The sequence below is a fragment of the Helianthus annuus genome, chromosome 5 (assembly GCF_002127325.2).
Source record: "Helianthus annuus cultivar XRQ/B chromosome 5, HanXRQr2.0-SUNRISE, whole genome shotgun sequence".
NCBI classification, from domain to species: Eukaryota; Viridiplantae; Streptophyta; class Magnoliopsida; order Asterales; family Asteraceae; genus Helianthus; species Helianthus annuus.
In genome coordinates this window covers 166,452,201-166,476,486 of record NC_035437.2, presented here as the reverse complement: position 1 = coordinate 166,476,486, position 24,286 = coordinate 166,452,201, and the positions used below count along the sequence as shown (strand labels likewise).

Here is a 24,286-nt window from a genome sequence, read left to right as displayed (position 1 = left end):
TTTCACATACGGGGCACATATAAAGACACATTGAGATATTTAAAATATATTAGGGTGTTAGAAATATTATGAGGATGTCTGTTTTACCGAGGGTTGTTATAAACAAGTTAAGATCTATCAAAGATCTAAACATCCACAAGTTGTGAAGGATTGAAAGGAGGAATTCCAACTTTCTTCCAACTCTTTTACACTCAATGCCTTCAATCAATAGAAACGGAGCTTGAACCGGCTAACTAATCATTCAAATAGTTAAAAGGTTCAAGCTTCGGGTTCTATGAACAAGGTTCACCGATTTCGGGTTAAACTCTAAACCGACATTCCGAACCGTTCACCGGCCGGACTTGGGTGATTCCTGTTCGAGCCAAGGGAACAAGTAGGAACGAAGGTTATCATAGTTCAACACGTTGTCAAGATACCTTGAAAGAATGACAAATGAACAAACAGCCAAGTGTTAGACGAAAGGCCGACCAGGTCAGAAATGCTGGCCGAACGACTAGGCTGTTCGAACAGCCCAGCCGATCGGACATGTCAGCCGATCGATCGGGCCAGCCGATCGGCTAGCACATGGTCCCACACTTTCAAAATCTTATGAGGTATAGTATTGATGAAGTAGTGTTCAATCGAACATGTCACTCGATTGGTAAACATTACTGTTCGGATCATGAGATACTATGCTTCAACACTTAATCGTCTTCACAACTCGTTCGTAGTAGGGAATACCAGCCGATCGAACAGACTGTTCGATCGAGTGACATTCAGTTGAGGACCACTTCTGAAATTCCTAGCCGATCGAGTGAGCTAGCCGATCGAGCGAACCGCTCGATCGATCGACTTGAAAGGTAGGAACACTTCAATGTTCTCAAATGCTGCAACGAAAACTTCAAAAGTTCAAATCCTCAAACACAAACACACCAGAGGAAGAAACAATCCACTCGAATGGTCCAGCCGATCGAGCCAACCGGCCGATCGAACAGGACTGTCCAATCGGATATGCCAGCCGATCGAACAGGCCGTCCGATCGAACCTGCCGTTCGATCGACCCGCCTATTCGATCCATTCACACTTGTTTACTTTCCACGTTACTCATTGTTGTGCTATCGAACTATTCAGGCTAATCTTACTCTCAGCGCTCCCTTCAATCCATAATCAATCACTGTGAGTATACTCGAACCCTTTTTGCTTTAGCACTTTTGGGTGTTACATACGTTACTTATCAAGATCACAATCGAACACACTATTCAAACTATTTGAACGCTAGCCGATTGCATGTATTACGTGATTAAATGTATGCTTGATATTATGTTTACACGTGGAAAGCTGTTTACCTGCCTTAGCAACGTAGTACTATAGTTTGGACTCAGCACCCGTTTACCCGGGGGTTGTTAAGGACAATCAACTTGCATGATTTACGGTGGTGATCATGTATTGCGAACTGTCTCGGACAGTCAACCCGCAGTCACTGGTATTGATAGGTCCATGTCGATAATTTACATGCATCATTGCTATCTGCGTACGTGCTGGTTATGCGTAAACTATTCGAACTCTATATGCTATTATCAAACTTGTATGCTCACCTTTACATTATATGTATTGACTTTATTTTAACGTATGTGACAAGTGCTTAAGTTGCTAGGATGCTTAGGTGCATGGTGATGAAATCAAGGCTAGGGAGTCTAGAAATAATAAACATTTGTCTGTAATAATTAAATCTGAGTTGTCGGAACGGAATTACTTGTCCTGTTGCTTTCTGTGATAACTTGTTATTTATTTGGGACACGGTATGGGACGTGTCATTTAAACTGAATTTATATGATAGTTGTTGTGGAAACTTCTGGACAATCTGTTTCGCTCAGTGCCGCGCCCTGATGATTCCGCCATCGGTTGGGGTGTGACAGTTGTCGCAATGCCCAATCATGTTTTCTCAAAGGTTGTGCCTTGAAAGTCGTATGTGATGTACTTCAACACCCGTTGATGTATAGTTTAAGTTTCATGTATATTTGCGCACTAGCATTTCGTTCCGCATAGGTTACCTGCCCGAGTAAATAAAATAGTATGGACGATATAATAATGGCGTTTGCCCGAGTTTATAGTCGCGGTTCCTACGTGATGACCTTTAATGGATTTCGACATCAGTTTTCCAAAGGTCCTAACTGCATGTTACCAAAACTCTCAAAGTTTTGCTTACTGTATGTATTTGTTTCATGTACCGTGTATCAAACGCATCACTAGCATATGTTTAAAACCAAAATGTTGTTGGAACCTGTCACGACCCCCGATCCCATCCTGGCCGGAATCGGGAGCCGCGAGCAGCCCAGTGGTACCGGTGATTATTTTTGAAAAACATTGCAGCGGAAATTTCACCAGGACCGTGAGTTAGGAAAAATATCAGAGTTTAAAAACACCGGATTTTATTTAAATAGATGGGATAAAACCCATGTTTTACAATGGTAGCTTTAATATAAATAAGTTTGATTTTATAAAACGAGATTTCTTAATTTGATTCAATTAATAAAATAAGCCACTTCTTGAAGTCCTTCAGTGCCGGATCCAATTCTTACTCCAATCTACTGTAATTACCTGAAACGTGTTTTAAAAAGGTTTTGTCAGCAGAAAATACTGAGTGAGTGAGTTCATTTTTACTAAAACGACACATTTGTTATAATTCACAGTATTAAGGGTGATTACAATGTTTCTGATATCAACCAACTACCCACAGTATTTGTCACTCGACTACCCATTGGCTATCTCGTTGTCCAAATGGTGTCTGTGACTGTGGTCAGATCACCCATTGGCTAACTCGTTGTCCAATGGTGACGGGAAATAAGTAATGTATACAAAACCCCACATACCGTCTGTAATTTGGTGATTACATAGACTTAATCCCTGTAATTATAACTTTGAAAAATAATTTGGAGTTTTGTAAAACAGTTGATAAAAAGAGAATGACTCACATTATAAGCATGCAGTATTGAATTAACAAGCTTCATGATTCAGATTCTTCTGAGAACTAGCATTTACTTTGATTGTAAGTGTATGGGGTAGTGTTTAGCCTACGGATAAGCCTGATAACCTAATTTAAGCGATAATGTACCCGAAATTAGGTAATTAACTAATACAGCATTTACGATGAACTCACGAGATTAATACCCTCACAACAAATGACAAAGTGCGATACTTAAACATCCAGTGGATTCACAACGAATGACAGAGTATAGTCCGAATTTGGACAGCACTCAAACATTCAAGTCGAAATCACGACGAATGACAAAGTATAACCCTAATGTGGGCAGCACTTAAACATCTGTTGGATAGTTTCAATCGATCGGACATCGAATCGTAGTAGCGATCGAGTTAATATCCTGTATCGTAGCAGAATTCGTTATTGTGGGTGTTTTACAGTAAAACAGCTATAACTCGGAGTGTAAGACGAAATTTTCCGTCGTTCCAACTCCAGAAATCAAGTCCCACGGCCTACTATTTATAGCTGGAAAATCGTGCCCCTCGCGTGTCGCGACAGGAACATGTGCACCCGTCGCGTGGCGCGACGGGTCTATTTTCTAGCCTAGGGTGGACACGTTTAGGGGTAGCTTGGCTGAGTTGATTGTACGACTAAATTCACATTTACAGCGAATTATGAAGATAATTGTCAGCTAGGTTTTACCCCCCCTGAGTTTTAGGGGCCCTGATCCTGATTCTGATTGTTATGAAAATTTTAGGGATTATATAGGATCACTTGGGGTCTCAAATAGGGTTTCTTAAAATAAAAATAATAAATAATAGTTTTTGGGTGAATCACAAAAAGGAAATAAAACGGTGAGAAAAGAGAATGGACCCACTGTGTAACTTTAGGGTTCAACTAGAAAATCTCCTGGTATAAATTTTGGGTATAACTTCTGAGCTATTTAAAAATATATATAATGCACTCGTGGTAAATATAGTACCCCTAAATCAACCTTGTCCCGATGTCCCGAGATAGAATCCCAACAACTTAGTCGGGTAGAGCCCTGACATATGTTATGCTCAGATCAATCGGAAAAGGTAGCGGTGATCGGGAGTTACAATACTTAAAACGGGGCAGAGCCTTATTATTATTATGGGATGAATTTAAAAAGTATATATAAAATAGAATTAGAGAAATCGAGCTATGAAAGAAAAAATGGACTGAGCAAAATTTAGACGGTGCTACACCTTCCTATTTATAGCTATTTTGAGAACCTGCGTAAACTTCAAGCTATTTGACACGTATCCATCAAATATTACAAGTATCCATCAACCTCACTTTAATTAATTGTTTAGTTGATTTCTTTTATATGAAGACACGTATACTGTCTATACACACAAATTTCAATTTGAAATGGAATATTATTATTATTTTATTTATTTAATGTAAACGTATATGTACTTACATGTAAGTTTATTTAATTTATTTTTTAATTATATATATTATAATTAATTTAACTGCTTCACTTATTTGGCGCTTATAACTTTTAAAATATGACGTTTTATAAAATAATAAACATGTCATTAGAATGAGAATATTTTTGTCTATATTTGGGTCTAAATTTCATTAAAATTAGAGTGGGTTCAAAATACAATTTTAACTAGATATAACACCCGCCGCGTTGCGGCCGGGTTTGACATTCACATATTATAGAAGCAATTGATTTGTTACAGCATTGTCACTCGCTAGATTAATCGAAAGATAAACCCATAAATATAGCATTGAGTCCAAGAAGATAAACCCATAAATATAACATTGAGTCCAAGCGTTGTATGAATATGGATAGATACAAATTGCATTTACAAAAGGAGGTAAAATGCTGATGACATTTTCCCAATTCACAACAACCTAGCCACTTCTACAACTTTCCCTGAAACACCAACGAAATGAGCATATAATTAGGGGTTTTGTTTACTCGTTTTTGGTCGAAAAATCACCTCATTTTGCGCCTGAAAGGTGGGCTTTCAAGTCTTGTGCGTTTGGTTGGGATGCGACGCTAAGCCTGGGTGCGCGCCTTGTGTGCTTTCACATTGCATTTTCATTGTTGGACCTGGTGCCAACTACCAAGGTTATACACATAATAAAAGATAATCCAACTAATTTGAAATGCTAGAGAATACCATGTGATTTTCAAAAACTCACCTTTCTATATATGCATATATGATCATGTATAAGTGTTGACTTGTAACGTGATTTATGCTAATCTAGTTGTATAAGTCAGCATCATCAACTCCATCAGCAGAAGCAGCAAACGGGTCAAAACCAGTAGCACCAGCTGCTGCCTCAGTTTCAGGGAGGCGAAACGCTGCCCCAAATCTTCTGGACGGCCTGGTATTTTCTGATGTCGGAGTCTCGTGATCATCAATGTCCATTTGTACATCCACTTCTCTGTTATATCACATAGATCACATAAGATATTGCCACATAATGCGATTTCTAATAAACCCAACATATGGCAATCAACAATGTTAGTAGAATTTTGACCCGTTTCAACTTAGTTTTGCTTATGTATGGTTTGATTCATCTTTCTTTGCATAATGTTTTTTTTTTTTTTAAATTGCGTCTAATAACTCTATATAAAACAAAGGACTTGAAAGCTAACTGTTGTAACTAACTACTCAATTTAATTAAGTAACTTGTGCAACCTACAAGTATATATCACCTATGGATTGAAGAGTTTTGAAAACAATTCCACTAATGTAGCCATATAATAAGACGCTTTAATATAAATTACAAACCCAACACGGAACAGAGGCGAACAACATATTACGAACACAAATCATAACTTTAGAGATCATGATTCAAAAGAAGATAGGTTGATTTCATGTACCTGGGTCGCACAGAGACGGGCATAAAGAAACAAACAGCAACGGTTTGCAGGGGAAACATGACTATGCGTTCTCTCATTTTCCTACAATAGATATGACATTTTTTAGACATAGCTTTTGTACTAATTAACTTTCCATAACCTGCTTTCCACCCAAAATGGTTGATCCATGATCTTAAGAAACGCCAATTCCCAAACACTTCAATTTGAAACAACCATTGTAACAGTTAAAATTCTTAAAGAACACAACTGTTATACTGATGCTACTATAGCTGTAAATGTTCATAATCATAAATTCGATCTTATTTCATAACTTCCTACATTGTCTAAATACTTAAAGCCTTAACCTTACATGCACATCCCAAAGAGACCAGATAAACAACAAATCAAATTTAGATAATAACAAATAACAATATTGCCTAGAAGCTAACCGTTCGTAACCTCAAATTCACTTACACACATTTCATGAAATCCCAAGTTATCCATACCCATCTCACCAGATCCCCCAAAGAAATAAAGAAAAGATCACGAATTTTTCAAATAAAAAAAAAGGAAAACACATGTAACATTGTCATCAAATATCTGAAAAACTTCAAGAAATAAAGAAAAGGTTCATACTTTATTCAGGAAATACATTAAACATTCATACCTAGTTAAAAGACCAAAAAAATAGCACTGAATCCCGGTGAGGGAGGACTAATATCATCCTTACAAAGCGATAACGTTAACGCCATGGGAAGACTGATATCATCCTCAATTCCGTAACAAAAGCTCTAATTCGACTAACCGAGACGAATCATCGGCAAAACACGGTCATTTCCGAACTGCATAAACCACAACCGATATAAATTTACAATCATTTCCCAAAAGATTCAACCCAACTTAAACATCTAATCTCAAAACAAATAATCCAGTTGTAACAAAACAGATAATCACTTTGTTAGTTATGTGCATGCCTCATGAAGATGCATATGAAGTGAATATAGAATAATCAGTTCAAAAAACTCTGAAACTATGAGAGTTATCTCCTAAAAGCAAAGGTCAAATATTATTGCACCAAAAAAACCCACTACCATGTGAACATTTATTATGGGTAACATGTTAATCCCAAAAGCAAATGAATGTGAAATTCAGCCTTTCAAAGCCGTCGTGTGGGGTAAAAAATCTTATTTTCAATGCCTTCTAACAAATTAGATTCTCAAATCGTCAGTGTAAAACCACCGACGACGGCTTTTCAAATCGGTGACATAGAATACTAAACATTAATCGAGAACCATATGGGAACAATCGAGGGTTCCGACGAACGCCATAGGCACCCTTGGACCAACGAACACCGCCGGTGACAGTGGCTCTAGCCTACAAACCAACAAACCGCCAGTGACGGCGGCTTTCTGCTCTCTCTCGCCTCCCACTTCTCCCCGTCGGGGGCTTTCTGTGCGACGCCGCCAACATAAGGATAACAGGCACAAAAATCAAACTGATAGAAACGACCTTATTCTATCTAACAACGATTACACGATGTTGCTGTTGTTAGTACCTTGCAAACGCTCCAATTGTTTCATCTACTTGGAGACCCGATTGTTGTTAGTACCCAACGATGAACTAATCGAGACCTTTTTAGGGTTCCGGCGACTTCGCTTCCGATTGATCTTCATCTATTTGGATTTCCATTTTGCCGACACTCAGATGGTATTCCACCATGTCGCTTTATAACCCCCAAATCAAAGCATCGTATGGGTGAAGCAGAATAGAGCGGTGGAGGTGATGACCGGCAGATGTGGGTTAGACAAATCTGGGAACCGGAACTGTAGCTAAGACCATACCCAAATTGTATATATTGAATAATTATTAAACGGTTCACTGGGCCCGTCTAGTTACTTCATATTTCTAATAGTCGATTTACCCGTCATATACTTGTCTAATAATATAAGTTTTTCATATACTTTTATTTTATTAGAAATGTCAACCATATACAGGCCAATTAATTTAGAATAATATTTCAACCAACTATATAAAATAGTGTTTAAAACTATTTGGGTTGAATATTTATATTAAAAATAAACTAGTCACTAGTTACTAGTGGTTAATAAATTTAACCAAACTTATAATTCTTATATAAAAATATGAATGTTACAGAACCCATATTCGAGTCTTAGGATTTCTGTATGTATTCAAAGTCTTAATAATCTAAGTCTCCAGAGGAAAGTGAGGTTAGAGCCTAGGTATCTCCACAGAAACCTAATTTGCTAAAACCTATAATTCTGATACTAATCTGTCATACCCTGCAAAATCAGAGTTGGTGTGGTATGTGTGGATAAGATTTTCAAAATGAGGAAGATGAGGGGTTTGGAAGCTTTTTATACTTAGGGTTTTGTGGGTTGGGACCAAGGCCCATTAGCCCGGTTCTTGTGTTTTTGTGCAGCCCAAATGCATTTTCGAGAATTTAATTTTAGGGTCATAAGTATGTAAAATAGTGTCGGTAGTCGACGTCTGACGCGTTCATTCGTCGGTTGCGTTAAAATCGCGTAAAATGCTTCGGTTGTCGTTTCTAATATGTTTTCGATCTGATTCCGACTTCGAATATTAAAATTCAATTACGAAGCTAAATATATCATAATATTTCAATTTATAAGGTGATACAGGAGTCCGATGCTTCCGGTTCGTTGTCGGTGCGTTCCCGCGGTCGCGTTTTTCGTTCACGTATGCGTTTTGTGACATTCGAAAGAAGAATAACTTCGCAAAACCAATTCATATGTTTAAAATATACGTGTAAAACTTGTATTTTTTGACGTTGTCAGTATTGCGTCCGGTGTTAGTTCGTTACCGTTTAATGTTCAACAATTTTCTTGCAAATCACCATTCGCTTATTATAAAGCCGGATAGAAGTTACTAGGTATACGAAAAACCTATTTAAGTTAGTTTGCATCTTAAAACACTACTTATAATCGTCTAAATGTCTGTTTTGCATGTAATTATATCTGAAAATTGCCGGTTGTCACATGATCGCACTTGAGCGTCGATGTTTATGTTATAACTTTCCATAGCATATGTGTTTTTGTTAGTATAAATAGTGTCTCCTCATTTGTAACGAACTAGAGAGCTTAAATGAGCTAGAGAGATAGTGTAAAGAGAGAGAGAGTTATTGGATTTCGTATTCTTGTGTAAATATGTACCGAAACTCTATCGAAATATACACACGGAATCGTTAAACGTTGAATCTTTATTGTGTAAAACATTCTCTCGCTCGGTTTGTGTCGTAGCTTGGATTTCGTACTCACTACAGCATTCGAAATAAGAAATCATGTTCGTCCGACGATCCGTATCGCGACCAACAGTTTTCTAGGTCCCTCTCGGAGGATGACGAACCTAAACCTTGTTATACAAACCCACTAGCGAGTGCGGAATCCAAGCTAGCAAGCAAACCGAGATGAAACAAGTATAAACACAAACACACAAAGGTTCACCGATTAACACCACTTGTATTAATACGAATGAAGGTTCCGGTTACAAGCACAATGTTTACAAATGTGTTTTGCAAACTCTCAAAGTGTGTGTGTGTGTTTCGGACAGAATGCTCTCAACTTTCTCTCTATCCTTCTATGTGCATCTGTCTCTCTTAGTCTGTCTACTTACTAACACACACTGCATGGGTATATATATACCCAGCACAGCAGGTCTGACCGAAGGATCCGATAGATGTCACGAAGGATCATCTATCGATGTTGAACCTGTTGAAGGATCAGGAATACTGATCGAAAGATCATCTTTCGATCAGACTTCCATCGAAGGGTTCACAGTGACCTCGAATGACTATCTATCGAGGTCCATCCATCGAAGGTTCAACTTTCGAGCTCATCGAAGGATCTAACTATCCTTCGATGAGATATCCTTCGAACCAGACATGTTACATTCATAAACTAACTGTTTGGCCAAGTCAAACTAGGAGGACAGTTGACTTGGTCAAACTTACATGACTAACAAGGACATCGTTTACATCGTGACCGAATACAGACAAAGTACAGACACAAGTGCACCAACAAACTCCCCCTTGGCTGTAGCTTTGTCTCGATCTTTGATGGGTGCAGATTTGTCTCGATCTTGATCATCGTTGATCTTCATGTCTTCGAGACTCTGATGTCCTTTCAGGTCTTCAATGTCGGAGGATCTTTAAAGTCTTCACGTCTTGAAAGTAGAAAGTGTATCAACAAACTACCCGTATCAGGTAGGAAGTGTGTTGACAAACTCCCCCTTAACATAAGCTCCCCCTTGAGTTATGCTCGTGAAATACTTGATCTTTATGAAGTGAGATCCTTGTGGTGTTGATGATGGTCAGCGGCAACTCGAACATCTTCATCATTTGAGTGCCTTCACGTCGCGTCTTCATTCCAAAGCTTGTCATCGACCATGTTCTCCTAGCCTTTAGAATCTGCACATGCAAGAAATCTAAACGCGTAATGAGAACAACTGCTTGGAATAGTTAGTATAAACAAATGACACACGAATGACCATGTCACTATCAAACACCGTCCGACAGTTTGAAAGTTTAATAAATTTCTCAATTTTAGATTTAACTTTCAAAGCTTGCAAATTTCGACCGTTTATGAAGATTTAGTCAATTCGGTTTTCGTTCAGGTTTCAGGTAACGAAGACTCGAGCTCCAACATCGTACGATCGAAAATAAAGTAGAAATAAAATCTTTTTGGCTTTTATAAAGTTTATATTAAAACAGATTTTAGGTGTGTTTTAATATTTCGAAAGACAACAATTTTAATATCCTTTGAGTGTTATCAAACGACATCACCGCTAATGTCGTGCTGATATGCACCAAACGACGAAACTGTTTAAAATAAGACAATAAAAGTTAAGCAGTAAATAAATATTTACAGACATTCTTTTTGCGAGTTTCGAGGGTAAGAGAATCATATCAGTGTACGGTCATGTCAAAACACTCTTGTTGTTCAGTTAGTTAACATTAAAATAAGCATCCTATAACAATTATCGGTATTGTTGTCCACTTAAGCTCAACTTATCAGATGTAATCATGGCGAGGGGATACGTTAAGGTATGATTTATACTTACCGACCGGTGTTCATCCACATCACGACACATTCCCGTATCAAGGTATGCACGAGAATTCATCTTACCGGTGAGTATACCGATTATCATCTGTTTGACCGTATAAGCTGTGAGATACTCACTTATTTTGATTTGAAAACAAGCCCTATGTGATATAATCACTTATTGATGAGGAACTTGATTTTCATATGCATGAGGGCACAGGAGCAAGTCCGTGAACAGGTCAGTACTTCCGTACAGCAGAGAGACGAACTTGACTCCCGGATAAATGTGATATTTATCACTTATTTGTTTGGACATGTGATTGTTTATCACTTATTGAGGTCGAATGCAGTATGTATTATGTACACGTATGTATAGTATCATGGAAGATCTAGACTTGCGTCCCTGTTATTTTTCGGTAAAAGATACAACCATGATACCCAGATGATAAGCAGCATAAAGACCGAATATCTCAGAACCTCGGCAATCTATCAAACAAAATTTCGGTACTAAGACCATATGCCAATGAATGGTTCCCACCTGGTCTTCAGTCGATTTAAGATTTATATCACCCTGCACACTTTAAAATGATTGTGAGCCTACCGATACATCTTATATAGAGCTGCTTATCGTTTTTCATTTTAAGGTTTAAAGAGGTTTGGATAGACCACTGATGTACTATCATTTTCTCTTTTGCTCGCCAGGAAACTCATTTTTGTTTTTCTATTATTTTTGTGTTTTTGAAATTTTTCGATGTTTTTGGATTTTCCGATTTTTGGATTTACTCCCCCTAAAATCAATAAACTAAGATAAATTTAAAAGACACAAAGATATATACAAAAATGATTTTCCGATGTTGGTTTACTCTTGCTTGACCTTAATGCCGTTTACCAATAATAAAAAGTCAAATCTAGATTTGTCAAAAGCTTTGGTAAAAAGGTCGGCACGTTGGTCATCGGTGTGGACCTTAACAACATCGATTAGCCTTTTCTCAAAGCAATCACGTATGAAGTGATATTTGATTTCGATGTGTTTGGTCTTTGAGTGCTGCACAGGATTTCTAGTGATCTGTAATGCAGCAGAATTATCAACGTAAATAGGAGTAGTTAGGAATTCAAAACCGTAGTCCCGCAATTGTTGTTGGATCCACAGAACTTGGGAGCAACAACTTGAGGCAGCAATGTATTCAGCTTCGCATGTGGAAGTAGCCACACAAGTCTGCTTCTTGCACTGCCATGTGACTAGGCGATTTCCTAAAAACTGACATCCAGCCGTTGTGGATTTGCCGTCGATTTTGCATCCGCCATGATCAGAATCACTGAGTGCGACTAAGTCAAAGTTATTATCCCTAGGGTACCACAGACCGGTGTCAGGGTAAGCCTTCAAATAACGAAAAATCCTTTTTACAGCTGCAAGATATGAAGCCTTCGGGTTAACTTGATATCTGGCTAGCAGGCACGTTGGATACATTATGTCTGGCCTTGATGCTGTGAGGTACATAAGAGATCCGATCATTGCGCGGTAGTATGAGGGGCTAACAGCTTCACCCTTCAAGTCTGGAGTAATTCCGTGATTTTGTGGCAATGGGGTACCAATGGGCGTTGCATCGGACATCTGGAACCGGCTCAAGATGTCACCAACATATTTAGTCTGATGGATGAATATCCCAGACTCAGTTTGTTGCACTTGTAGGCCCAAGAAGAAGGTCATCTCCCCCATAGCACTCATCTCGAATTTATCCTGCATAATGCGCTCGAAATTCCTACACAAAACATCATTAGTAGAGCCAAAAATAATATCATCAACATATACCTGTACCAGAAGAAGATCTCCATCTTGTTCTTTGATGAAGAGAGTACAATCGATAAGACCTCTTCGAAAACCGTTCTCCAGCAGATAGGTGGATAAGGTTGCATACCAAGCTCGTGGCGCTTGATGAAGACCATAGAGAGCTTTGTTGAGCAACCAAACCCGATCGGGATGGACAGGATCTTCAAAACCTGGGGGCTGTTCGACGTACACCTCTTCTTCAACCACACCATGTAAGAATGCACTTTTCACGTCCATCTGGTAAACCTTGAATCCTTTGAATGAGGCATAAGCCAGAAAGATCCGAATAGCTTCCAGACGTGCAACAGGTGCATACACTTCGTTGTAGTCGATCCCTTCAATCTGACGAAAACCTTGAACGACTAAACGAGCTTTGTTCCGAATAACCACTCCACGGTCGTCTTTCTTGCATTTGAAGACCCATCGAGTGCCAATTTTCTTGTAATTCTCAGGTCTTTCAACAAGCTTCCAAACACCAAGCTTTTGAAATTGCTGCAATTCTTCCTGCATGGCTTCAACCCAAGCACTATCTTTCAACGCTTCTTTCCACGATTTTGGTTCTTCTTGTGACACGTAGCCCGCGAAGGACCAGTCATTTTGTTGACCAGATTCTCTTATAGCTGAATACAAACCAGCATTCTGGTTGTTTCTCAGCTGATTACGCGTCTGCACACCGCGATGGACATCTCCTATAATATTCTGCTGGGGGTGGGTATCATGAATCCTCATTTCAGGATTTTCTGGCACACGTGCATTGATACCCAAATTGGTAAGATTAAGATCAACAACCAACCCCACACCAGGAATGTGTGTAGAAGTGGATGCATTCCCTTCAGCAGTGTCTTCATTCTGCATATGAGGTGTATCAACAGAGGCACCTTGAACAGGAGCAGCTGGAGCCGAAGATCCTTCAGCTGCATCATGATATTCATCATCATCAGAAGAATCATTATAATCAGCAGCATCTTCATAAACCTCATTTTGAACCATATTGTTGACAGACGAAGAAGCTTGTGGGTCAACAACAATAGGTCTAACCAAAGACGAGACAGCAGCGTTGTCACTTTCCAACAACATCCTAGCCGCTGCTGACTCTTCGTCAAAGGTTGGCAGATTGAAGGAGTCAAATAGCCCATCATAATCGAACATCCACGGATCACCCGGAGCCCTAACAGGACTCGTGTACCTTTGAACCCTCACTTCGCTCCAAAGCTCGATCTTTTTGGTAGCTAGATTCCAAACACGAAAATTCGGAGTAGCATATCCAAGGAAGAAACCCTCGATAGCTCTTGCTCCAAACTTTCCATCCGGCTCAATCATAGTACATGGAGCACCAAATGGTTCTAGGTAAGAAAGATCCGGTTTCCTTTTCTGAAGGAGTTCGAAACAAGTGTTGCCATGTCTCTTTACTGTAAGAACTCTGTTTAACGTGTAGCATGCAGCAGATACAACCTCCCCCCAGAATTGAATAGGGAGTTCCGACTCTACTAACATTGTTCTTGCAGTTTCGATAATCGTCCGATTCTTCCTCTCCGCGACACCATTTTGTTGTGGAGTATAACGAGAACTGTACTCATGAAGAATGCCTTTAGAAGTACAAAACTCATCCATAACTTGATTCTTGAATTCGGTTCCATTGTCGCTTCGGATCCTCTTCACTTTCAACGAATAGAGATTCTCCAACATTGTAAGATGATCCTTGAGGATGCCAGGAGTTTGACTCTTGTGTGCCATAAAGGATACCCAAGAAAATCTAGAATAATCATCAGTAACAACTAGACAATAGGCATCACCGAACGTTGTCTTGTGCTTCATAGGTCCAAAAAGGTCCATATGAAGACGTTCGAGAGGCATGCTGACAGTGTTGATTTTCTTCAAAGGGTGAGACTTCTTTGTTTGCTTCCCCTTTTGGCACGAGACACATATATCTTGTAAATGAAAACTTCTCACAGGCACACCATTCACAAGATTATTTTTCACCAAATGGTTCATCTTTCTCAAGTGAATGTGTCCCATTCTTCTGTGCCAAGAGATAGACTCTTTTTCCGTGGCTTTTGAGACAAAGCAAGTGACTTGTGCAGATGTAGTAATCGCTTGGCTCATGTCGAGAAAATAAAGATCATTAACTCTCGGAGCCGATAAGAGAATCCATTCTTGTGGAATTTTGAATCCAGGTTTCAGCACATAGCAGCCGGCATCATCAAAATGCACTGAGAACTTTTTATCGCAGATTTGCGACACACTGAGAAGATTATGATCAATTTGCTTAACATAATTGATCTTATCGAAGCACACCATACCATTTGATATACTTCCCTCTCCAGTGATGAATCCTCCTTTGTCTCCCGCAAAAGCAACATACCCTCCTCTAATGTTTCTCACGTCGTATAGGAGCCGTAAGTCGCCAGTCATGTGCCTGGATGCCCCACTATCAACAATCCAATGACTATTAATAGTTCCTCCTAGAACATCCTGCACATGTCATTTAAAAACATCAGTTGAGAATGGGGACCCAAGCCTTAGTGGTCTTGGGTCGTCCCTGAGCATCACGAAACGTGATATCAATCTCTTGATGGTTTTCAAGAACAACTGCTCCCCCTGAATTGTCACCCGCCTTAGGTAACCAAGTTCGTTTTTGCCTACCAGTTTTTGAAGATTCTGGTTTTACAGATTGTGACACACTTGGTTCCCTTTGAACTGTTTTAACTTCAGATTTTAAAGCTTTTTCAACAGTTTTCATGTTCTTACGTCGTTGTTTAGTTTCTTGTTCTTTTACAGTTCGTTTATCTTGTTTAGGTGAAACTGACTGACGTTGAGGATGAACTGTTTCAGGTGGAGCTTTCTCAACAAATTTATTCTTTGGAGCATTTGGGCAGTTTTTGATGATGTGCCCAATTTCTCCACATTTAAAACATGTTCTCCTTTCAACAAATTTAGGAGAACTTGATTGACCACAAGATGTCGAACTCGTGGAACCCGAGGTACTAGCTTTTTCATCACACCCATTTGTGCGTTGAGTGTAATTGTTATCACTGTTACGTTTTAAGATTGTCACTTGTTTTACAAAATCCGTGTTAGATTTGTTCTCAAAAGTTTCAATCTTATCAGTACCCTTGGATGACACGAACTTGACATCTTTTGCTTTCTTTTGAAATCGAGCTCCTTTTGTTTCAGACTTCATCTGAGAAACTTTATGCTTTTGAGCTCGTTTGACTGGTTGTTTACCATTAGAAGCACTAGGTTGTTGAGTGGTTGGAGATTTTTGATTACCAAACTGTTTTCTAATCTCAGCCTTAGGAATTGGATCACATTGTGTTACCACAATTCCCGGAAGTGTTTTTCCCAAAAATTTGTTTGTGTTGTCTTCAAAGACTTTATCAATCAAAGATTGATTTACATTTTTAATTGGAAAAACGTGGTCTGAGTAGATTTTATTATCTCCAACCAGTGTATACAACACATTACTGCTTTTAACAGTAGACACACATGTCTTATCAACTTTGACAGGATCAATCACTTGCTTCTTAACAGATGGAACATCAGGAGTATCAGGATCACAAAGGATGTGATTCTCTCGTGGAATAACTACTCCTTTCATCTTGTTAAGTGATTTATCCTGATCACTTACAGCCACTTCTGATTCATCATCCGATGTCTCATAGTCCTCGATAATTGGAGGACTTTGCTTCACGGATGATGAAGTTTCTTGTTGCTCAGAAGATGTGTTTGAAGAATTGTCCGGTTTGAACCCTAGGCCAGCAGCAAATTCCTCAACATCAAGAGGCACACTGGGTTCATACCGAGGCATTTCCTCCTCATCAGGCATCTTGGTATAATTGTTCATCAAGGGGGCGGACATTTCTTATACCCTATGCCTTTCTGATTTCCCTTCGGTTGCTGAACATCGATGATGTGATCAAGCACAAATTGGGAGTTAGAATAACTTTCCAATTTTTGTTTGATCGCATCATGCTCGCATTGGGCAATGGCTAATTGCTTCTTAGTTTCTTCCACAATGTTAATATATTCATTTATACTTACTTGCTTGTGGTAAACTACTTTGTTAACCTCGGACACATTTTTCTTTAATGTTTCTATTACAGATTTAAATTCTTTTTCATTCCGAGTTAAAGCCATGTTCGCCTCTTTGCATTTCGACAGTTCAATAACCAAATTCTGATTATGACTATGAAGCTTTTCTGATTCAAGCTTCATATCAGCAAATGATTTACAAACACTAGGAGCAGGAGGTTCAGAATTTACCTGACTAGAAGAGGCTAATCCGTTTGCCATAAAGGCAGTTTGAAAAGAAAAAGCTCCATCTTCAGAAAATAACTTCTCCATTTCCTTTGATGCAGTATCCGCCTTCCTAATCAGAATTGATTTCTGACATTTAAGCTCATCAGCTTCATTCAGTAAATCCTGAATATCATCACCTCCTTCCTCCTTCATATCAGACTCTGAGTGATTATCCCCAGAAACAGAGCCTTCTTCATCAGAACTTCCAGAATAACCAGAACTGTCATCACTTCCAGAGGACTCTTCTTTATGAACATGCTCGATGATCTTTGCATAACAAGCTGTTCCACTTCTCTGATCATCTTCACCAAACTGCACTGACCAGTCACATCCCTCATCAGCTTGAACAGCCAAAGCCCGATTGGGATTTGAAGTTCCAGGCTGGCCCTGATTGTTATTAACTGCCACCATCCTCCTTTCACGGTTTTCTTGTTGGGCATTCACATTTGTAGTACTCGTCTGGTTTCTGAAAGGGTTGTGATTGCCATGTTTTGTTGGTAGAGTGCACTCACGTTTGAAGTGCCCTTTATTACCACAGTTGAAGCATGTAACGGCGTTGATATCAAACCCATACTTCGTATCTTTCTTTCCTTCCAACGAAGTTCTACCAGTACGAGCCATGAAGTCTTTGGCCCTTCTAACTGCACTTGCAAAAGCCCACTTAATATCCATCAACTCCATTTCTTCCTTGTCGATCTGTTGATAATCTTCATTGGTCATGTTGATGTTTCCAAGCTGACCTGCTACCAAACCACAGTAAGCACTGACCATTGTATTGATAATTTCCATGTGCTCCTTAGCAACTTCAATGCTGAGGTGTGAAATGTTTGAATTATCGACTCGGATTGTGTTAGGGTTTTGAGGTTGAGGATTGCTTGTATAGTGAGCCTGCTGTTGTTGTTGTGGAGATTGGACTTGTGGCTGTGTTGGGACAGGAATGTATGACCTCGGATCAAAAGCCGGAGCAGCAGTTGATTGAGGAAACGAAAGAGAACTTGTGTTGGACACAAATGCAGTTTGCAGTTTAGGTTGCTGTTGCTGAGCTGCAGCGGATCTTGCCAAAGCATCGAAGCCTGGAAGGTACATCTCTGTATTCTGAGGAGCGGGAGCTCGCTTTGCTTTTCTGATTTCTTCATCATTTTTATGTTCCAGCTTCTGAATGAACTCGTAGATGTTAACCGTGTCTAGAGTTCCAGTGTGCTTCAACAGCTCAATAAAAGAACTCCACTTTGGAGGTAAAGCGTCAGCAAACCTATTCACCATGTCTTGTTGAGTAGATACAACCCCATAAGCACACATTTCACTAATCAGATGATAGAACCGTGTTGTCATATCATTTAGAGTTTCGTTTTCCAAAAATTGAAACGATTCAAACTCTTTCTTCAACAAATCATGACGAGACTTTCGAGTAGCTGCATTGCCTTCTCCTCTAGCAACTAAGGCATCCCACAATGTTTTCGTGGTCTTGCAGTAGGAGAACTGATGATAGATATCTTTGTTGAGTGCTTGTGTAAGTGTAGCAAAGGCCTTTTTCTCCAATTCATAAGCCTTCTTGTCATTTTCCAGCATGTTAGCATAACCTTCTGAAGTGGACGCAGCAACCTCCAGATTAGCATTGAATGCATTGATGAAACACGTCCAAAGATCGGTGCTTTGCCCTTGAACATACGTGTGAAAGCGGTTTTTCCATGATGGAAAGTCGTTCATATGATTCAACTTTGGTGGACGCTTGTTGCTGCCCGTTTCGCTTTCACTAATCAAAAGGTTTTGAATGCTTCGACTTTGATTGGATACCAAAGCCCATTGACTTGAACTGATTGATGGCGGTGGAAACATACTTTTCGCCCAAGCTGCAGCAGAAGTTAGTTCTTGACTAGATTGTGAGTCCAAACTCCAATCCCAAGGACTTGTACAACTCATTTTGGTGAAATACTAATTGAAGATCTACACAAACACAAACTGTTAAATTCAAACAGACAAGAATTGAAAGATCAAGACTTGTTCGAAGGATCAAGACTTGTTCGAATGATCAACAGTGTTCGAACGATCACTGTTGAGTTTCGAGCAAAGACTTCGAAAGACTTCGAAAGATTCACAGTTTGAAAGATCCTTATCTTTCGAGCAATTATTTCGAAAGATTCACAATGAAAGATCCTTATCTTTCGACTCTGGTCTCGAAAGATTCACAGTGAAAGATCCTTATCTTTCGAGATAAATCCTTATCTTTCGAAGAATAACAGTAGCTCGAACGATGTATCCTTCGAAAAGATTCCAAGAACGAAAGATAATGCTTAGACTTCGAAAGACTACTCGAAAGATGCTTATCTATCGAGCTGTCTTTGATCGAAAGATGGTCTTTCGATGTCGAAGGATATCTTTCGAATGCTTCTGACACACTGACACGAAGTTGACGGGTAGGTGGGAAAGGTGATGGGTTGGTGCACAACTTTCGGCAGAAGGTATGTGCAGACACAACTTTTCACCAACTTTGAAAATGTTACCCAAAATGGACAACCCTATCCAGAAAACAGTCACCGGAATAATGACCGGAATTTGGCCGGAAATTACAAAGTTCCTTAAAAACAAGTTTTAAGTTTCCCAACCCAACCTTGAACACTCCCGAAAGGTTTAGAACGCGTTTTTCAGTTTAAAGATGCAGGAAAACCACCAAAAACGGGTGCTAAACCAAGTGTCCAAACACACCAAGAACTTGAACAAACCCGGTTTTAAACAAGGTAAAGAGCCACGGCTCTGATACCACTTGTAGGTCCCTCTCGGAGGATGACGAACCTAAACCTTGTTATACAAACCCACTAGCGAGTGCGGAATCCAAGCTAGCAAGCAAACCGAGATGAAACAAGTATAAACACAAACACACAAAGGTTCACCGATTAACACCACTTGTATTAATACGAATGAAGGTTCCGGTTACAAGCACAATGTTTACAAATGTGTTTTGCAAACTCTCAAAGTGTGTGTGTGTGTTTCGGACAGAATGCTCTCAACTTTCTCTCTATCCTTCTATGTGCATCTATCTCTCTTAGTCTGTCTACTTACTAACACACACTGCATGGGTATATATATACCCAGCACAGCAGGTCTGACCGAAGGATCCGATAGATGTCACGAAGGATCATCTATCGATGTTGAACCTGTTGAAGGATCAGGAATACTGATCGAAAGATCATCTTTCGATTAGACATCCATCGAAGGGTTCACAGTGACCTCGAATGACTATCTATCGAGGTCCATCCATCGAAGGTTCAACTTTCGAGCTCATCGAAGGATCTAACTATCCTTCGATGAGATATCCTTCGAACCAGACATGTTACATTCATAAACTAACTGTTTGGCCAAGTCAAACTAGGAGGACAGTTGACTTGGTCAAACTTACATGACTAACAAGGACATCGTTTACATCGTGACCGAATACAGACAAAGTACAGACACAAGTGCACCAACAAGTTTCACACGTTAAATCATTATTGAGAAGTGGTGATCGAAAAAGGTAATTAGTAAAACATCAATAAAGAAATAGGTTAACATCATAGTGAGTTTCTATATAAAAATGTGTCTTGAATTCGTTTTTTTTTTCTTTTTAGATTTTGAAGAGCTTAGGTGTTTGATAAGGTGTAGGAGAATGTGAAAGTAATTCATCCACTGCGCAACAGGATAAAATATTCTTGCCCTAATAAAATGTTTACTTTTCTTTAATAAGTGGAAATTATGGTGGAACCAAACTATTTCAATCAAAAGAGCTACAACTTAGAGTTAATACCAAAATCTTCATTTGTTTCTTATAGTGTTTGTCATCTTCAATATCCTAGAAAATCAAGAAGCTTAATCTATAGTTGATAAAAATGGTGATAAACTATAAGTCAATTACATTCCTATAAGCTGAGCTTCGAAGAAAGTTGTATAATTATGTTGGCCAGTAGAGGCATTACTTCATTACTTATGTACTCAAGCAATTGAGAAAGAGATCACCGTACGCATTTGTATACATATCTTCTATTGTTAATGATACATCTTTTATGTCAAGCATAACATTGGTTTTATAGAATTTTATATAGACATGATGAACTACAATGTAATTAGTACAACATTGCCAAAATAATAATGTAACAATAGTGTGAGTTTCTATATAGCAATTATTCTTGAAGAGTTCCTTTCTTTGAACTTATGCAACGATACGAGTGTTTGGTAGGGTGTATGGAAGTGGGTAAGTAATTCACCGCGTGCAACATAATAACATATTCCTACCCTAATAACATATTTAGTTTCCTTTTATAAGTGCAAATTCCCGTGTAAACAAAGTATTTCAACCAAAAAAACAACTTAAAGTTGATACAAGAATTTCATAGTGTTTGTCATCTTCAACATTCATTTCAACATTCCTTCCTGTAAGTAAAGAAGCTATATAATTGGTAAAAAGAACCGTGAATATACATTATAAGTCAATTAAATTCCAATAAAACGAGCTTTGAAAAATGTTTTATAGTTCCTCCATACTACAATTAGCCAAGAGGCTTTCCTAGACTGATTTTTTTTCTTCCTGAGGCGAATGAAAAGGAATACTCCATACACATTTGTTTACATATCCTTTAATGCTAAGCACACCATTGATTTTATAAAATTTGATAGAGACATTCGCTAAAGAAATATTGTAACAATCGTGTGAGTTTCTTCATATTTATTAGGATTCCTTTCTTCAATGTTTTGAAGCACAAAGAAGTGTTTGGTAAGATGTACAGGAATGGTAAACTAATTTACGGAGTTCAACATAATAGCATATTCTTACCCTAATAACACATTTAATTACCTTTATAAGCTGAAATTCTCATCGAAAGAACGTGTTTCAACCAAAAATAACAACTTAGAGTTAATACCAAAATCTTCAATTGTTTCTCATACTATTTGTCATCTTCAACATCTTTGAATACCAAGAAGCTATATAAATGATAGAAGTAGTGAATATACTATATAATTCAATTACATTCTTATTAGTCGAAGTAAATGAGGCTTTCCTCGGCTCCTTTTTGTTCTTCATGAGGCGATTGAAAAAACATTAAATTTTTCACTTTATGTGCAAGAGTTTAGCATAATGTACAGGCATTCAAGGAAATACCCCTTTTAGGTAACAAAAAAGACAAAAATTCCCATGAATTAAGGGAGAAAAATGGAAAGAGTTAACAAGTCGGATGAAAATGGCAAGATTTTAAACTTTTTGGATCCTGATGCGTAAAAACAAACCTTTGGACGAAAGTAGCGAAACCTCAGGGACCAAAATGACATTTTACACTATATTTAATAGATTAATTATTGCCTGATCTGCTGATCATTTGATTGTGATACAAGTCTTCCTTCACTTGTGGCTTTTCCTTCAATCTATTTTACTCTATCTACCATGGTTGCAAAAGTCGCTAGGCGCCCCTAGTCGGATTCGGGAGTACTCGGGAAGTACTCGGCTTAGGCGGAGATTACTCGGGGAGTAATTGGCCTGGGAGAAGAGTACTCGTGCCTCGGCAGCCTACCTTGTAGCGAGTACTCGGGGAGTAATTGGCCTGGGAGAAGAATACTCGTGCCTCGACAGCCTACCTTGTAGCGAGTACTCGGAGCCTAGGCGGGACTTTTACAACTCTACTACAGTAGTTTCACCAATGGATCCACTTGCAGCAGAAATTCAGCATTACCTTATCATCTTTACTCACCTCATCACTTACGTATAATTCTTCTTTATGCACCATCACCTTAACTTTCACAGAAGATGAAAACCCTAGTTTCAATCAAAGCTTTACAATTTTCACCTGGACGTACAACGTCCTTCCTGTTGCACCACAACGCCATCTTTTTCATCTTAAATATTTCTCCATTTCTTCCTGCTATTTTTTCCCATAAAATTCACTGTCGCCTTTTTCTGCAACTCAACATTCAACACAAAAGAGGGAAGAAATGGAGAAATATTTAAAAGAAAAAGATGGGGTTGTGGTGAACAAGCAAGAAGTTGCATGTTCGGGTGAAGATTGTAATGCTTTGATTGAAACTAGGGTTTTAACTTCTGTGAAAGTTGAGGTAATGGCGAAAAAAGAAGAATTAGACACAAGTGATGAGGTAAGTAAAGACAATCTTTAAGGTAATGTTGTAATTGCTGCTGCAAGTGAATCCAATGGTGATACTGCTGTAATAGATAGCAAGGAGTTCGAAGAAAGAGATTTGACCGAGCAGCATGGCTAACGCATCAGTAGCCGTCGTAAAACTTCTCAGCAACAGCAATTTCATTACTGATTAACAGTTGCAAAATATGGCTGAGAAGCATTTGTTCGTAACGCAAATAATCAGGTCAACAGCTACGCTGTTGAATCTGTAGTGTGCTGAAGTTGGGTTTGCAAGAATATTTTAGATCACATTGTGTTGATTCTGATGATGGTATATTATTGAATTGCTTGCTCAAAACATGGATTTAGTAGCTATATCAAAAGCACAGAGTGGGTCGTTGCAGTTAAGAAGGGATATGGCATTTTTGTTCAAAGACCTAAGGCTATTTTATCTCAATGAATATGACTTCTGTGAGGTAGGGAACATTACTGTTTTTGCAAGCCACTGCAGAGTAAGTTCATGAGAACAGATGTAGCATATTCTAAATTTCAATTCAATGCAAATGATACTAAGCTATGGGTTACAATAGTCAAACATAATCACTTACTACATGAAGACCTATTTAGGTTCTTTATTTTTAGCAGCAAATGGCAATGAACAAAATTCGTTGTAAATGATGATCAAACATCAGTTGTGAAGCAGCATCAGCAAACTTTGTTTACTTTGATAGTATTAACCTTTAATTTTAGCGGCATATAAATTCGGTTAACAATCGGTCACGTGTACTGCAAATCTGACCCATTGAAAACAGGGGTGTAACACGTTAAACATTATATGTATTATGAAATTAAAAAAAAAAATGAATCATTGACAGTCATTCATTACTTTTGGCATTTAACATCTAGTGGTAGACAAAGCAATTATAACTAATTTTTTATGTAAGTTTTTTTTTTTTTTTTTGTTTTAGGATTAAAAAAATTGCTTCCTGATAGTAAATTAATTTGGTTTCAGTTTTTATATTTATCTTTAGCTTTTTAAAATTTTGAGAGTTCAATTTGTTTCAGTTTTTTACTAAAATGTATTTTTTTTTTAAATTAAATTACATTTGAACTCTTCAAAACTAATATGAACACAAATTGAAAATGCCATTACAAAACTAAACTAAAAGGTAAAAA

At 38.5% G+C, this 24,286-nt stretch overlaps 1 long non-coding RNA gene across 1 annotated transcript; it reads right to left on the bottom strand.

The window, feature by feature from the left end:
* Positions 1-4,735: 4,735 nt before the first annotated feature.
* On the bottom strand, positions 4,736-7,634 carry LOC110941705. The gene is made up of 5 exons (XR_002594362.2): positions 7,366-7,634; positions 6,478-6,652; positions 5,832-5,912; positions 5,144-5,389; positions 4,736-5,051 (listed from the first exon to the last, which is right to left on the bottom strand). It is a non-coding gene; the product is annotated as an uncharacterized LOC110941705 (long non-coding RNA).
* Positions 7,635-24,286: the final 16,652 nt, after the last annotated feature.